The sequence below is a fragment of the Thermobia domestica genome, chromosome 6 (genome assembly GCF_964235325.1).
Source record: "Thermobia domestica chromosome 6, izTheDome1.hap1.1, whole genome shotgun sequence".
Classification (NCBI taxonomy): domain Eukaryota; kingdom Metazoa; phylum Arthropoda; class Insecta; order Zygentoma; family Lepismatidae; genus Thermobia; species Thermobia domestica.
Window position 1 is genome coordinate 40,640,562 of NC_137459.1, and position 17,150 is coordinate 40,657,711.

Consider the following 17,150-nt stretch of genomic DNA (forward strand, 5'->3'; position numbering starts at 1 on the left):
CAGCGTAGTATTAGAAATAGTACGATAAGAAATAACAATGATATTGACCATAAACTGGTTAAAGCAGTGTGAATAAATTTCATTATGGTACGGTAGGATCAAAAATAGGAAGGTGAAGAATTTCATTAAACTTACGAGGGAAGGGCGTGATGTCACTCAGAGATAATTACATCAAATTTGGTGTAGGAGTAGGTAATGGGAATATAAAAGAAAGTGTGGAAGCATTCGTTTCGCAGGCGTTCGGAATCAGAAATAATGGGCCCTACAGTTCTGAAGAAGTATGGCCTGTCAATCAGATATTGATGGGACGGGGATTTTGCACGCTGTTGAGGCCAAAGCACAAGTTAAATAAAGTAGAATGACAACAGAAAAGATGAGCTGAACAGAAAATGCGCCAATGTCCGACCTAAGTCCCACCAAGCGAATGCCAGAATACTAAATCTACCAACTGCCTTGACCTTGCCGTTACCAATTTAAGTATCACTAGTTAGCTTAATGAATTTATATTTAAAAATAAAGAAAATATATACAGAAATAAATTACAGGCGTCGCCAGGAGTTTAAGGGAAGGGATCGAAATGAAGTTGCTGTATTTCTTCACACTATAAGATGCTGTTGGTACGCAAGTATTAAATGTTTGAAACTACCAATATTAACTGATTTTATTTGTACAGGTGTTTGATATCTATGACGTGGCGTCCACAAAAATTAAAGTATTGTGTGTTTGTGAGGCGAATTTAAATTTATATTTCGGGATTAGTGATGTTTAAAATGGGTAAGGCGAATTTAAATTCATATTTCGGGACTAGTGATGTTTAAAATGGGAACGACTGTGGACGGCCACAACTAAAAGAACCGTCTGAATATATACAAGACTGTTCATTAACACAACTATGTTAACGAAAAGGATAAAGAAAATGTTTATATTTGGAGTCTTGAACCCAGTTGTTACGTACGATGATGTTTCTGTCGAATACATTTTGCTGTTTTCTAGTGGTGAGTAGACCAAATTCAATTCACGCATGTTTCACAAACACTGCACTTTAATAGTGTGAACACAAAATGAGCACGAGCATTTCACTTCTGTTGCCTAGCACACATGAGACAGAACCTCTTCACTGTCTGAACATATGCCATGTTCGGAAAGTTAGCTTCCAAAGTAGTCACAACAAGATTAGAAAATACCATACTTAATATACCATACAGTGTCTTTTTTTTTCTACATAATGAAACAGTTTTTAACAGAAGAACAACACACATTCAATCTGAAACAGATGAGACTGCTTTTTAAAAAATGCATTTCAATTTCCCTTTATAGAGATAAGGTGGGTAATTGTAAGGGTAGTTGATAGATTTAGTATCCCGGCATTCACCTCGTGAGATTGAGGGCTGACATTGACGCATTTTCTGTACAGCTCATCTTTTCTACTTTATTTAACTTCTGCATTGGTTGCAACACGTTATTTTCTATTCCCATTACCTACACCTACACTAAATTTGATACAATTATCTCTGAGTGACATCACGCCCTTCCCTCGTTAGAAGATTATCACGTCAAGGAAAGAAGTTTGCCTCAGAGTCTTAATACACAAAACCTTAGAGTTGAGTTGATTTGGAGTTTAACGCCCCTTTCAGCAGCGGGGCTATATAAGACGGGACCTACCGATTAATGTGGAATCCGAACCACGTGAGCTCCCCATGGGAATCGAAGCCGGGTCTCACAAAAACTTAGAGGAAAGAGTTGTGACAGTAAGGATTATACTTATTATCACAATGATAAATTTAATAACTCAAGCATTTACATATGTATCCTAGGATTATTTCTAGTCATTTAATACACTGTCTAACCAAAGCAGTAAAACATGATAACGGCCATCGGTAAATTTATCATTCAGAAAATACCAAAGAAAAAAACATTGTTACAGGAAAATGAGCGAAGCCAATGAAGTTTAATATAGGAAGTGTAACTGTCGTGGGGTGAAAGGCATGGCTAACGTTAAGTGAATGTTATTGGACAGCGCAAGAAACATATCAACAACACCGGACGCCATTTAAGGAAAATGATCCAACACTAGAACGCAATCAAGCTAATCAAGTTAATGAAGCTAATTAATCAAGTGAAGTTAATTAAGCTACTCAAGTTAACACTAGAACGCAATGCTGCCATATGGCGAAGAGTGTGGCTAAGAAATTAACATAATCAGATACGTATTAGTAGGTGCAGTACGCAAGTCGCAAATTTGAGACCGTGACCGTGAGATGTGGTAACATTGTAAAACACACTTAATTCCTATCAACATTTAGAGAGAATTTAGAGAACCGTATTCTGTACATTTAGACGCTGTTCCTCAGTATAGGCACAATACGGTGAAAGAACTGATAACCTTCGGTCTCAAGATGGCGAGTGTACCCATTCACCTACAGAAAAGGAATATTACTTCCGGACGAAAAGTGCTAGAGAAGAAAGCTTTGTCAGGATATTTTACTATCTTGTGGGTCTGACAAGCAGCGACGAAAGGATGGTGAAAGTGTAGAGGGAATTTAGGTGGAGACGTGTTGTGACTTCAGATCTTCTTGTCACGTTGCTGGATGTTTTCTTCTCCAAGGATAAGAAGAGATCGCAAAAGAGAAAAAACGAAAGAAAAATTGATCCCGTCACACGTTAACAGAAGGAAAAACCAACAGTGGACCTCGTGTTCTAGGCTGATAGAACCCACTACGTCTTCGTTTATTGTTCGTGCTTTTTTTATATTTCTTTTTTATTTTGTTTCATACTCAACATTGCACTTATTTTTTCCACACGATAAAACTTTACACAGAACTTTTCACTCAACGTCCACTGAAGTAAGCACTACAAGAGATAAGCATAGAGTTTGTCCCAACATCACATACTCTATGTTTACTATTATATTTTTCACGAGACAGAAAAATGAGGCCCTTTTATTTCTCACTCTGGTCATAAAATGGGAAATAAGTGGATCTCATAAGCAATAAATATTGGTTGGAAATACTGAAGCACTGACACATCCAACCAGAGGTTTGTACGGAATATTCACAGCCCGACGGGATAAATACATATTTATGTAATACAGAACAGTATCTTGCAATAAGAAAGATTTTGTATTTCTTTCTTTTTCTTCATTTAGAGTTATTTTTCTTGGTATTACCTATTTCAGAACTGATATAGTGTTCAGTTCCAATAGTGTAGAATGAATATTTATAATATCCAGATTTTGCGGGTATAATATAAAATCTTTCTAGGCCACACACATAAGCAGAAGAAACGAATACCTCTTTCATTTTATAACAATCATATTGAGCAACATATATGGTATTTTTTTTTAAAGTCAACCCCCTTTTTTCCCCTAATAAACGGTTCAGCTTCATAGGCTTCGTCCCAGCTAGTATGAAAGTCTGCACGTCATGTTCTATAGTACTTCTATAGACTAATACGGGGTTTACATGAATATATTCGACGTTTCCTGCACTCATCATACAGCCCTCATGAAAATCATTATGGAACTAATGCAATGAAAGGATATACCTAAAAGCTTCTCCCCTCCACCTAATAGACATACATATTTGGTGGCCCTGCATATGCCAAAGCCATATTCTATCTCCTGCCATATTCGTGCCAACATGTCTCATAGGAAGGATGTTATGTGTTCATTATTTCCTGTTTAACGGGATTTAAATTTCGAGCTTTTGAACATACATCAGATCTTTACGTGTCCTCAAGGAGAAAGATCCAAAGGCTTACGGTCAGGGCTAGGAGGAGGCCAAGCCGATCCATCCGCCAGTACACCGTCTGTCCATAGCATACACAAACGTGACAACTGAAATGGGATTGTGATCTGTCATGTTGCATTAGTAGTTATAAAGTCACAGTGCACAGCACCATTCGCATTTTGTTTAAACGCACACACAAAAAAGGCCCTAGTACACGGCCATTCGTCAGTCCATACACATTCAGTGAATCGTGCTCGTGTTTTGCTAACTCATGAGGTGGTGTACATCCCAAAACCTTGCAGTTATGGTGGTTTACAACGCCACTTGTGTGAATTGTTGCTCCGTCACTAAACATCACACTGGTCAAAGTTTTGATTGTTAACAACTGTATTAGTATGATAGTGGTTCACAACCTTGTATGACTGACGACACACTTTACTGATTGTGTCATTGTGATATTGTGACACACTTGTAATTTGTATGATTATTATTAGTAACACAAAATCATATACTGTAAGACTAAAAATAGCTATCGAAATCGATCAACTATCGACCAAATATTTACCATTCGAAAAATACTCGAAAAGAAATGGGAATACAATACCCCGGTACATCAACTACTTATTAATTTTAGAAAGGCTTACGACTCGGTCAGGAGAGAAACACTGTACAGTCACGAACATTAGTGAATGGAGGTTGGAGCCATAAGAAATAATGGCTTCAGTCTCAATTTATTAATGTTTGTGACTGTACAACATCCTTACAGAATTTGGAATACCGAGAAAGCTAATTAGATTAATTAAGATATGTTTAAATGAATCCCAAAATAAAGCCCGGGTAGGAATTTTTTTGTCAACGAGCTTTCACGTCGAAAATGGCCTGAAACAAGAAGATATGTTGTCGCCATTATTATTCAACTTTGTCCTGCAATACGTTATAAGGAAAATCAAAAGATGGCGCCCAGGGTCTACAGTTGACTAGTATTTACCAGGTTATGGTGTATGCTGAGGATATAAATTTAATAGGGGATGAAATTATAACAATAGGAAGAAATGGAGAGATTATCTTAAACGCCTGCTGGGACATGGGTTTAGAAGTAAATGAAGAGAAAACTAAATATATGAAAGTTCGTCGAGATCCTAATACGGCAAATTATAGATGCGTTAAAATATCAAATAATACTTTTGATAAAGTGAATACTTTCAAATATCTAGGATCAATATTAACAGAAGAAAACCATATTCACGAAGAAATTAAATGCAGACTAAAAGCAGGGAATTCGTGTTATTATTTAGTTCAAAATCTCTTGTTGTCGCGAATTCTGTCGAGGAATTTGAAGCTTAAAATATATAAAACGATAATCATGCCTGTTTTTGTTCTGTACGGTTGCGGAAAACATGGTCACCTACTCTGATAGAACATAGACTGAAAGTATTTGAGAACAGGATCCTGAGACGAATATTCGGACCGAAGAGGAACGGAAATGGGGAATGGCGGAAACTTCATAACGAGGAAGTATATAATTTATACGGTTTATCCAACATTGTTAGGGTCATCAAGTCTAGGAGGCTTAGGTGGGCGGGTCATGTAGCTGTGGAAGAAAGTAAAAACACTTTCAAAGTCTTGACTGGAAGACCAATCGGAAAACGAAAATTAGGAAAACATAGGTGCAGATGGGAAGACAATATTAAGATGGATCTGACAGAAATAGGAATAAAAAGTAGAAACTGGAGCCAGTTGGCTAAGGATAGAAGTCAATGGAGAGCTTCTGTGAATCCGGCATTGAACCTCCGGGTTACATAGGCCATACAGTTAGTTATAAAGAAGTGAATCTGAAATAATGAGCACCGTTGTTGTCGCGGAAGACGTTGACTGGTACAATGTTTCAAAATTGATTTTAATAACTATTAAAGGATTCATGATTTTTAAACTGTAAAATTTCGCGATACGCTCTATCGGATTATGTGACATAGCAATGTGTCGCGACACACCGGTTGGGAATCACTATAGTACCAGCAAATGTTACTCTTTTAGGCATGTCGCTAGGTTTAATTTGGTAGTCCAGTAGAATTTTATAAGCAAACATTTTCAGTCTCTTAGGTACCACTTTTGTGTATGGAGGGTTATGGGATCTCAGTTTGAAACTGACATTTCAAGAATTAACCAAATAACGCACTGTGATTTCTCGACTGGATTCGCCATCGCACTGTCCGTCCGATAATATGACGCCAAAAGTTTTATTTAAAATCAAGTGGTTGTAAAACCCGATTACGGAGCAACCTCATCTTTTAAGGGAAGAAATTTCGTGAGTATCTTCACAGCTTGTAGGATGAAAATACTTAGTCACAAGATAAATGACAAGCACTTAGAATTCTGTAATTCTTTTACTAAAACTCTGCATTTATGATAATCTGAGTATCACAAAAGGCAAATCAATGACTCATGATCTGTTAGAAACGATCTACTTAATGTTTATAGTAATGGATTAATAAACTTTAGTATGTCCTTGCTCAAAAATACTTTACAGGCCCTTATTTCGTATACTTCGTTGTATTTCGTTGTCATTCTAGTTATAGAATCTAGTCATACGTGGAAATTAAAAGTGGATCACTCCTTATAACTAAAAGAAAGATTATAGTGTAAAATCGTTGAACTCTTCGATCTTTGGCTGAACTTCAGTTTATAAATTTTTGTTGAAGTTAATTCAATCAAAGTGCGATAATTATAATTCCTATTTTAGGCGCGTCATACCGTGAATCCAGTAATTATGTAACTTTTCGCCTAGGCGCAGTACCAATAACACTGTTCAACAACGAAAATGTAAATTGAACAAAATCAGCTAATTCTTATTGTTTGTGTGGTGCTGATCACGAATTTGAAAGCTATTTTCGAATATTAGCTCTACTTTTCGTTTTACAGGCATGTCTAATAATAACGCTTTAAAAATAAATATATTCGCTTCGTTTGGGTTACACTGATCCGGCAACACTGGAGAAACTATATGAACGCTTGGTTTCATTGTGTTCCTTATCTCAGTAGTGTTCTGCTATTGTTAGAAAAGACAGGTTTAGAGCAGTTATCAGCGTTTTGGGTGTGACGTTTGTGTAGTGCAGGACATAAAAATACAACTACCAGTACGCAAAAAATACTGGTATTTCGAATGTATATTTTTAAATAGTTGTCGGAAGTGACATTTTGAGGATTTCAATAAACAAAAATGCCGCGAAATTGTGTAAACAGTGCGGATAGCTTCTGCTACGTGTGTGGGGAAGTGACATTTTCCTCACAAAAGCAGACTATAACACCACTAATAAGAAAAACCTATCAATATTACTTTGGTTGTAAAATTGGAGACCAAGATAAATCTTGGGCCCCCACATTGTGTGTAACACTTGTGCCAGCAATCTAAGATATTGGATTAATGGGAAGGGGCGCTCAATGCCTTTTGCAGTGCCCATGATTTGGAAGGAGTCAAGCAACCACATCAGAGATTTATTTTTGTATGGTTCCTTCCGTCAAGAAGGGAATTTCCACGAAGAAGAAGCGGGCCTTGATCTATCCTAACATTCCTTCTGCAATGCGTCCTGTTCCACATGGAGAAGGACTACCTGTTCCTGACCCACCTAAAGAATACGATCTTTTTTTCTGATGATGATCAAGAAGTTGAAGCTCCTGAATCAAGTACTTCGAAGGACCCTACGTTTGTTGTAGAAGAACCTCCATGTGAACCACATAGACTTACTCAAGAAGAACTAAGTGATCTAATCAGAGACTTGGACCTCTCGAAAAGCAAAGCCGAAATTTTAGCGCCACGCTTAAAGCAATGGAATTTATTGCAAGGAAAAGTAAATACTTCAGTGTATCGGAATAGGGAGAAGATGTTCACTTCATTTTTTACTATGGAAGACACACTTGTGGCATGTACAGATGTAAATGGTCTCATGAGGGCACTTAAAATTAATTACGAACCTACGGAGTGAAGGCTCTTTATAGATTCGTCCAAGGTGAGTTTAAAGGCAGTGCTTTTACATATTGGAAATGAACTTCCTTCAATTCCTGTAGGTTACGCAGTTCATATGAAGGAATCTTATGAAAACTTGAAACGTTTACTTCAAGCCATTAAATATTACGATTTTCAGTGGCTAATTTATGGTGGCCTTAAATTAATAGCACTGTTGCTAGGTATGCAGTTAGGGTATACAAAGTATTGTTGCTTTATATGTGAATGGGACAGTAGAGATCGTGGATCTCATTACCGCAAAAGTGATTGGAGTACCAGAGAAATTCTTCAGCCGGGAGTGAAAAATGTGCAGCATGAACCACTGGTAGATCGTAACCGAATTTTGCTTCCCCCTCTACATATTAAATTAGGTCTTATGAAAAGTTTTGTTAAGAGCATGAACCAAGAGGATGAGGCCTATAAGTACCTAAGAGGACAATTCCCTCGATTAAGTGATGCCAAAGTTAAAGAGGGTGTTTTCATAGGGCCACAGATTAGGCAACTATTCAAAGATCACAAGTTCAACGAAATTCTCCAAGGTGAGGAGAAAGCTGCGTGGGAAAGCTTGAAGAGTGTTTGTTCACAGTTTTTGGGAAGACACCGAGCAACAAATTACAAACAACTGGTAGCAAAGTTGCTATTGTGCTACGAAAATCTTGATTGCAATATGTCTCTGAAACTCTACTTTCTTCATTCACATCTAGACTTCTTTCCCGCAGATTGTGGAGCAGTAAGTGATGAACATGGTGAGCGTTTTCATCAAGATATTGCAGCCATGGGGAAGAGATATGAGGGAAAGTGGAGTTCTAACATATTGGCCAACTACTGTTGGACTATTGCAACGGATGCTCCAGATGTAACCTACAAAAGGCAAGCCAAGCGAAGACGCTCAAAATAAAATAAACATAATCCTGTACAAGGGATCACTTAAAACTTTTGTCTACATTGCAGCGTAGTTCTTGCACAAAAAGGTATTTGTACATATTTTTCATGTTTTGATGTTAATACAGATTTTTATTACGGAATTGTTATTGTTTAACTTGACCATGGTTACTTTATATTCTGTATCGCTGTGAAACTGGTATTTGCGCAATTTTGAAAAAGGAAGTACAAGGGTATAGAAAGCTATAGATTAGGGTACTTCTTAACTCCCCAGCTTATCACATCACAGTGAAAAAAGTGAAATGTAGGTTTTTACAAGGATTTTGTTTAAATGTTCTATAAATATTAATACATTTGTATATATATATATATATATATATATATATATAGCTACTGTTGTACAAGGGCGTTTTTTTTTCTTTTTTTTACAACCTGAGCTAAGAAAATTCTTCTATTATTTCATTTCATATTATGCTTAAATGAATGTAAAAATCGCAATTTCAAAGAATTTACATACTTTCGATCAAAATTTGTTGAACAGTGTAATAAGACTTAATCCAATAGACCAAGTCCAATCATACCAATACCTATTAAGTACCAATAATAAGACTGTAAATATACTTAACAAGCCGAAGTGAACTAAAGTCAGAAGCTCCCGGGTACAAATCTGCGGAACACAGACTGTTGCAGAGCCAAGCCTGTCCGTGGTTAAGTCTGGCTACTAAATATGGAATATTTAGTTCGAAGGCAATGGGCTACCTGCCCACCGAATTTCGTTCAGATCCAGCGAGTTGTTACCGAGAATTAAAAGTAATACATACAAGGCAAGCCGAAGCTGACCCTGGCCGAGCCCGGGAACTAGAAATGCGCACGAGACGAGTCGAGACAGGATTTTCCTGACAAAATTAGAGTCGAGACATCACTTTTACAGCACGTTTTCGAGACGAGACAGCCACAAATCTTGTCTCGTGCGCATTCCTACCGGGAACGAAATATACCGAACTTTATTTCTTAAACAGTGGGCTATTTGCTCCTGAATTTTGTTCAGATTCGGTCAGTAGTTACCATTAAATAAATAAATTAACTAACCGACTAACAAACCAACCAACCTAACTCACACTCATTCTCTCTCTCTCTCTCTCTCTGAGCATGAAACTATAAGCTCCATAGGTACTCATTTTACTCCGACCTCACTCACCCTCACCCTCGCAGTGGCAATTTGCCCTCCATCGTCCTCGCTTTCGTGCTGGAAACTTGTCCTCGCCCTCGCGCACCCTCGGCCTCTCTGTCGAAACTTGCCATCGTGTTGGGAATTTGACCTCGCTCTCGCGTCATTCTGGGCGATGGAATTTGAGGATGAGGATGCCCTCGAGAGGGTCACACTCGTGAGGGTGAACACCTATAAGCCCCCGTATGCTTACGCGGGAGCTGGTAAAGAGCAAACTCTTCCATAAACGTTGAAATAATTGTAAATTTTATCTCAACTACAAATTCATTGATGATCTTCATAAAATTGAGTGCAAATCCGTACCAAAAAGAGATTTATCTATGTCTCAACTAGCGTTTGCTACGAGACAAGAGATGAGGTTGTCTAGTTTCGAAAAAGCATCGTGAAAATTATATCTCGTTTAAGAAAGTGTACCTACTTCTGTTTAAAAAAAAATGTCTTGTCTCATTGGCAACCCTAGTTCCAACTTTAGGAAAACTCATTTATTGTGGGTCTCTTGATGATATATCAGGACTCAGTTAAGTTTGTCATTGGAAAGGACTAACCCTTTTCATTAAAATAGAGAATTCGATATTTTCAGGTGAGGTTCCTGCAGAAAAAAATATTTTAAGGAACCTAAATTTTATTTTAAAAATATCCTTGTTTTCATTAAATTTGTTGGAAACTCGTTTCTGTGCACTAGAAAGTAATTTAGTCAGGACAATCTATAAAAGAAAATCATTTAGAAGAAAGAAAAGAAAATAAAAACTAATTTTGTGTAGTGCCTCACGATTTTCATGATATAAAGTAAAGGTTGACTTTTCGAATGCAAAAAAGCGTTTTTACATAGACAACGACACTGGCCAAGCTCATTCTTATATACGGGAGGCTTTGTAATATCTTACTGAGGATTCATCAACAATTTTTCACGGAGCAGGGCCAATCGTCAAGTTTTTCAGATGTTAGAAAGTTGTTTACTTAGGCTCTCGGTATTATTTATATGGTTTATGTATTTATAAAGGTATATGAACATTACCGGCATCTAAGACTTTAAAAGCCCGTCACGTATGAGAGATGACTCCCTCGGCGAGCACTCTATTCTAGGAAGGAAGAAACCAACGAGGAAGGAAGAAAGTAGCCTGGAACCTGTATGTTAAGTACCATCCCGGAATTTTCGCGGTGTGAATGAGGAAAGTCTAGGAAAACTCTCAGGATGACTGGCCTAAAAACGTTGTTACACCTTCCCTACCGAGCGCCTCAGCGGGAGTCGAACCTGGGACTGCTCGCATGGTCTGTTCATGGATTACTATTTTCATCAGTAACGTAGCAAATTATATGAGTCTATAAAGAACGTATACAACTTCGTCTCGCAGGAAAATAAGAGTAACATTACGTATATCTTCTCTGTCGTAAGAAAACTAATTGGTAGCGCTGCGTCAATTTGGTGCTAAGATGAATGGTGACACTAGTTCGCTCAATACACACAAATGGGAATTTCACAGAATAAAAAGTTATGTTTACCCATGTCTGATACCATGGCTACCTTGTTCTCCTGATATAACTTCGTGTGATATCTTTCTATGAGGCTGTTACCAAGGATATTGTCTACAACAACAACAACAAAAAAAAAGATGTCTACTAAATATATCTTATGTAAGAGCGCATTAAAGTAATCTTCGATCGTATAACACCTGATATCCTGCTGCATGTGAGTAGAATTGGACTATCGTCTGGACAACCCACAATCATTCAATGGAGACATACTAAGCATGTTGTACGAAACCTTACTCCTGGTGTATGCTTGATGAGCACAAATCCTTAGTTCTATATCGTAGTTTCATTTTGCAAGCAACCTGAAGAAGTTGTATTTCTAAACATTCTGCATATACCTTCACTAAGTAAAGTCTAGTTTGCCAGATATAATCTTAAAACATAAAAAGAGGGATTCATGAGCAGGGTATTTCAAAATGCCTCTTAAGACAGTCCGGACGTTGATTCGATTCTCAAAAATATATACGAGGTGTGATCAAAAATACGGTGAATATTTTTATTAAAAACAAAGTAATGAGCTTGCATGGAATTTGATTTAATCTCTTTCAAAGTAATACCCTTGGCTGGCAATGCAATTATCTCAACATTGAACCCATGACTGAAAGCATTTCTGGAAGACTTCTTTTAGAACAGCGTTTTGCTGCTCTGTCATGGCCCTCTCAACGCCAGGAATGGTGTTTAAACGTTTTCCTTTAAGCACGGTTTTAATTTTTGGGAAGATCCAGAAGTCGCATGAAGCTACATATCTGAAGAGCCAGCAAATGTGGATATACGGGATTTTTTTGCGGCCAAAAAATTGCCGATCAAAAGCAATGTGTGGCACGATTTGTTTTCGTGATGAAGAGAGCCATTTACCTATTTAATCGGTGGTTAGAATGCTTTTCAAGGACCCATATGATATGTTTGAGAGTTTTTCGAAGAGCTAACTAGACATTCGCCTGTTTGAACAAATCATTTGTGCCACTTTTTGCACGTTTTCATCTGTTTTTGACGTCGAAGGACGTCTCGATCTTTGCTCGTGTTTACCCGACTACTTAAAGCTTTTGAATCGCTCATACCACTTGTAAACAGCCTTCAATGCCACCGCTTTATCTCTGATTTTGACATTTCGTGAGTATCTTTGGAACTGTTTTTATCAGCTTGGAACAAAACTTATCATTGGCGCGCGACAGACACTCTTAACACGTCCTCACTCTTCTGCCTCTGGAAGCCAACTAACATGTCACAACTCGTTCAAACTCGACACTGACTGGAACCAAAGATTTAGGCAACCAGGCTTACTAGTTGAAATGGACACAACATCGTTAGATGGCACTGTGTAACCACATTCACCGTATTTTTTAAACACGCTTTGTAAATAATGTATATACATACACGTTAAAACATGAGCTGTGTGTAGAAAAATTGATATAATCTGTGTTTCAGAGTAACAACTCTCGTAATGAATGAAGAAAGGTAAGGTATCTTTAGGTGAAGCACTGCAAACATTTTTGCAAAAATTGACGCTTAAAATAGCCAATAGCATCCAATTCAGTACCTATACCGGGGACGCTGAGAAAATTATTTTTGGATATTTGTTACGTGATTCATTTGAAATTTCCTATTGACTTCTGAAGTGTCTCCATAACATTATTGGCTATTTCATGTATGAATTTTCGTGAGAAAAAAAATAAAACAACTTCTTCGAAAAGTGTTGAGCTTTTGTGCTATATTTTATTTTCCTTTGTGAGGGCTCTAACTCCAAATCCTATGTCAATTTTGAGTTTTCTTTACGTATAGTTTTCTGCTTGTTGTGTGAGCAAAATCATCTCCGCTTTGAAATAAGAATTTTGGAACACTCCACAGTGGACTTTAGGAGCAAATAAGTTAAATAAGCAGGCTTTCTTTGATGTAATGGGATAACGACGGGTCAATTGCGTATCTTTTTCTTCTCTCATTAATTCAAAACACCATTAATTCGGTACAAAATAAGGCTTCACCATGACAACAAAGAGAGAGGAAAGATAGGAAGAAAGAAAGAAAATGTTATGCCTCTAACAATCAGGGCAAAATCCTTGCCGATATAATTGAAAACTAATACCAACAGCCAATGCAACAAATCCAGAAGTTACTTGCATATAGACGCCTTAAAAATTAGATCTAATATTTCGGTGGTGTAATCGAGTATTTTGAGAAACCAATATGATACGAACTTCCTACGTGATGATGTCAAAAATAACAACCAGGCTTGGGTTGAAATGAGTTATTGACATCTCCAAAAGTTCATAATGGAATGAAAAGAAGACTGTAATTCCTATGAGGCAAAGGCTTCCAACCAAATTATCTCACAGACGAGAAATAATTATTGTGAAGTTGAAAATATAATTTAGTTTTTTTTCCTATCTCCACTGCTCTTCTGAAGTCCGTCCGTTTGCAATCAGAGTTTAATTAGAATCTCTATCCACAAGGAGTTCCAATGACAACCTTCCAGGTTCCTATTTACAAAGAAAAAAAATAATACTGATACAGAAGTTGATTCTACATTCGTGTAATATGTTTGCAGTACATTTTGTTTGTTTTTTTCTCAAACTTCCATAAACATAATTATAACGAATGCCTGTGTAGAAGGAAGCCGAAGAAAGATAATTCAGAATATTGCACTGAAGGCGGAACTGTCCCATCTACATCCCAAGTACAGCAAATTATTGAATATCACAGTTGATTGTTTGGATTGACTTTTTGTTATAAAAGATAATTCGATTATTGTATAGATCGTTGTTATTCAATATTGTCCTCCGAAAGTAAAACAAAAAACATTACTTTCCGCAGTACGAAGAATTGCTGAAACCTGTACCTATACAGAAAAAGGTAAAAATAACGCTGTTAGAAACAATGCACTATCATTTCAAAACATTTGTTACGCCTGAGGGTAATGTATTACATACGTATGTTTTAAGAACGATACAGGGAAATCTGCCTTTTAGAAGTTATAAAAACATACATGTGGCCTCTGTGCTGGTGAGCAAGCTCAGAATATATTCCCTGGATTGACCCTGGGCTTTACCATTGTGGTTAACTCATGCTGTTCATCGAAAGAAAGAGTAGAAACCGTGGATATATCTTGTTCGTGGAAAATTATTGTCCTCCTTACCAGTTAATTACTGGAACTGTTTGTTTGGATTCACTACCATTGCCCACAGTTCAATATATATAGATATACGAGGTGTGTTCAAAAGTATCGAACCTTATTTTTTCCCGCGTAAACCAATGAAGCGAGGGAGACTTTCTTCAGTGTAGATGTAGAGGGGACACTCATGCGCAGTCGTGACTTTTTTTCCGCCCGCAGAGAGCGTCAGTTTCTGGCAGGTGGCCAACGACTGAAGACGTGTAGTGAGCGGTCGTTGGATTGAAGTTTTTGCCAAAATTTTGCCAGAAGCTTGGTGATACAAAAGCGGAAACCATTCAATCAGATTGGTACACTTAATTCTGAACGAGAATTTAGGCATTAGAAGAGTGTCCGCGAAATTTGATTCAGGTTTTCATCACCAAACTCAACATTTGTGTGTGTCGTCAGGCTTCCTACTCGCCCGACATGGCTCTGTGTGACTTTTGGTTATTTCCCCAGGCTGAACATGCCACTAAAAGGGATTCAATTTGAGTGAAGAGAACACATGCGGAATGCGACAACAAGGTTGCTCACCATTACAAAAAAAAAAAAACAGTGTTCCAGAAGTGTTTCCAACAATGGTGGGAGTGCTGGGAGAAGTGTTTGCATTACCAAGGAGACTACTTTGAAGAAGATTAGTGTTTCGGATTTCCAAATCTATAAATGTATTTTCGTCAACCAACGGTACAATGCTTTTCGAACACATCTCGTATATATTATATATATAGGGCGTTAATGAACTATACCGACAAATTGTAAGAGCTGATTCCTCACATCAAAGTAAGAGAAAAAGTTCATATGGATCCATGGCGAAAAGTGCATAGTTTCAGAGCTATGGCTGTCCAAAATCTCGAAAAAGCTAAATTTCAGCAGGCCCTATTTCGAATTCGAGAAGCTGTGGATAATGAGTCCTTATCAGCGTAAAGAAAGTCACATACACACAATCCAAAAGTGCATATTTCATTAATTTTCAATGGATGTGAGTATTTCCAACAGGGTGTAATTTTCAGATATGCTTTTAACAGAGTTTTCAGATATGCCCTGATCTAAAGGTAGTCCAAAGTAGGCAAGAGGTAAGCCTTGACAACAATGGACACTCAATGCTTCGGAGAGAAGTCGGACTTGTTAAGGGCCGGCAGCTCCACGGTATTTGAAATCGGAATAACGTGTGCTGCGATGTATTTCGTCATCGTATATTACACGATTTTTCACTTGTAAGCGTGAAAGGAAACATCGCAGCACGCTTTGTGCCGAATACGAGAGACCGTGCTGCTGACAGTTAACACTTCCGACATCCCGCCAAAGGATTCCGTGTCCGCTGCTGCTAAGGCTTATCTTTTGTCTACTTTGAACCAATCATAAAGTCAGAGCATATCTCAAGATTTGGTAGACAGCATATCAGAGAGTAACATCGTACAGGAAATACCCTGTACACCCGCTGAACATTGATGAAATATTCAATTTTAGATTGCGAATGCGTGACTCCCTTTACGCTAAGGACTACTATCCACAGTTTCTCGAATTCGAAATAGGGTCTGTTGAAAAGACCCCGCACTTTTCTTATGGAAAGTGGCTTTCGGCTAATGTTGTTGAAACTTCGCTGGTTGATAGTTCTTAACATGTAGATCAAAAGTCTCAATGGGCACAAAGACCGAAATCCACTCCTTCCCCCCAAAAACTGCCTCCAAGTAGCTGGGGAGGGGGTAGAACTGATTTCAGCATTTAAAAGAATTTGTTGTTTTAACCAACTCAACAAGGACCCCAAACAACCACATGTTAGACTATCAAACTACCCCACTTGACACCGCCCTTTGCCCCCCATATATCCCCCCCGCGAATTACCTTACGGATGTTCCATATTACTGCAGTTTATCGTTGCGCGTATGTGTTGAAATACCTACAGTTTTTGTCTTACCGACGATATAATGGGTTTCACGTATCGCTGATTACGAATCTGAGGTGAGAGTTCTAGAATTCAAGATGGAGGATCAATATGGCGGATCAAAAACACGAAACTCCTGAATATAGCCACAAATAGCTGTTTACTAGGGTATTTTGGGTCGTTGGTTACGAATCTGAGGTCAAAATTCTTGAATTCAAGATTGCAGATCCAATATGGTGGATAAAAACATTGAAGCCACAAATCGTAGTAGACTAAGAGTGTTTTTAGATCGCTGTTTAAGTACGCAACATTCCTTGATACTTCAGCCACCATGTAGAATTATTCTGCATCCTTGTCCTTTACCAAAACTCACCACAGATATCTTAATGCTGAACGGTGTTAAAATAATTCATCAATTATCTGTTCATTATTTTCATCATTTCGGTTTGAAGCATGTAATGTGGTACTTAGCAATGAGTCATCTGGATATCTAATATTCTGTAAATGTCGTGCATGGCCTAAATACCACAAGACACTTGCAACGTGCGCACATGTACCTAATGTACGAGGACCGCTTTGACATGTACAGTAGTAACCTTGAATAACATTTTGATCATAATCCTGGTCATCTTCATCATTGGCTACATATGCTATGAAAACTTGATGCTTAGTTGCATTGCGGAACCTTGAGTAGAGACGTATGCGCAGGAATCCCGGTTCAGTTACGTTTTCGTCAAGCTGGAATTGCTCATCCT

At 37.8% G+C, this 17,150-nt stretch overlaps 1 protein-coding gene across 3 annotated transcripts in view; it reads right to left on the reverse strand.

The window, feature by feature from the left end:
• The window catches only part of LOC145687958 (transmembrane protein 8B), a 1,033,730-nt gene that overhangs the window by 638,863 nt on the left and 377,717 nt on the right, over positions 1-17,150 (reverse strand). The gene's annotated exons all lie outside the window — the stretch shown is intronic.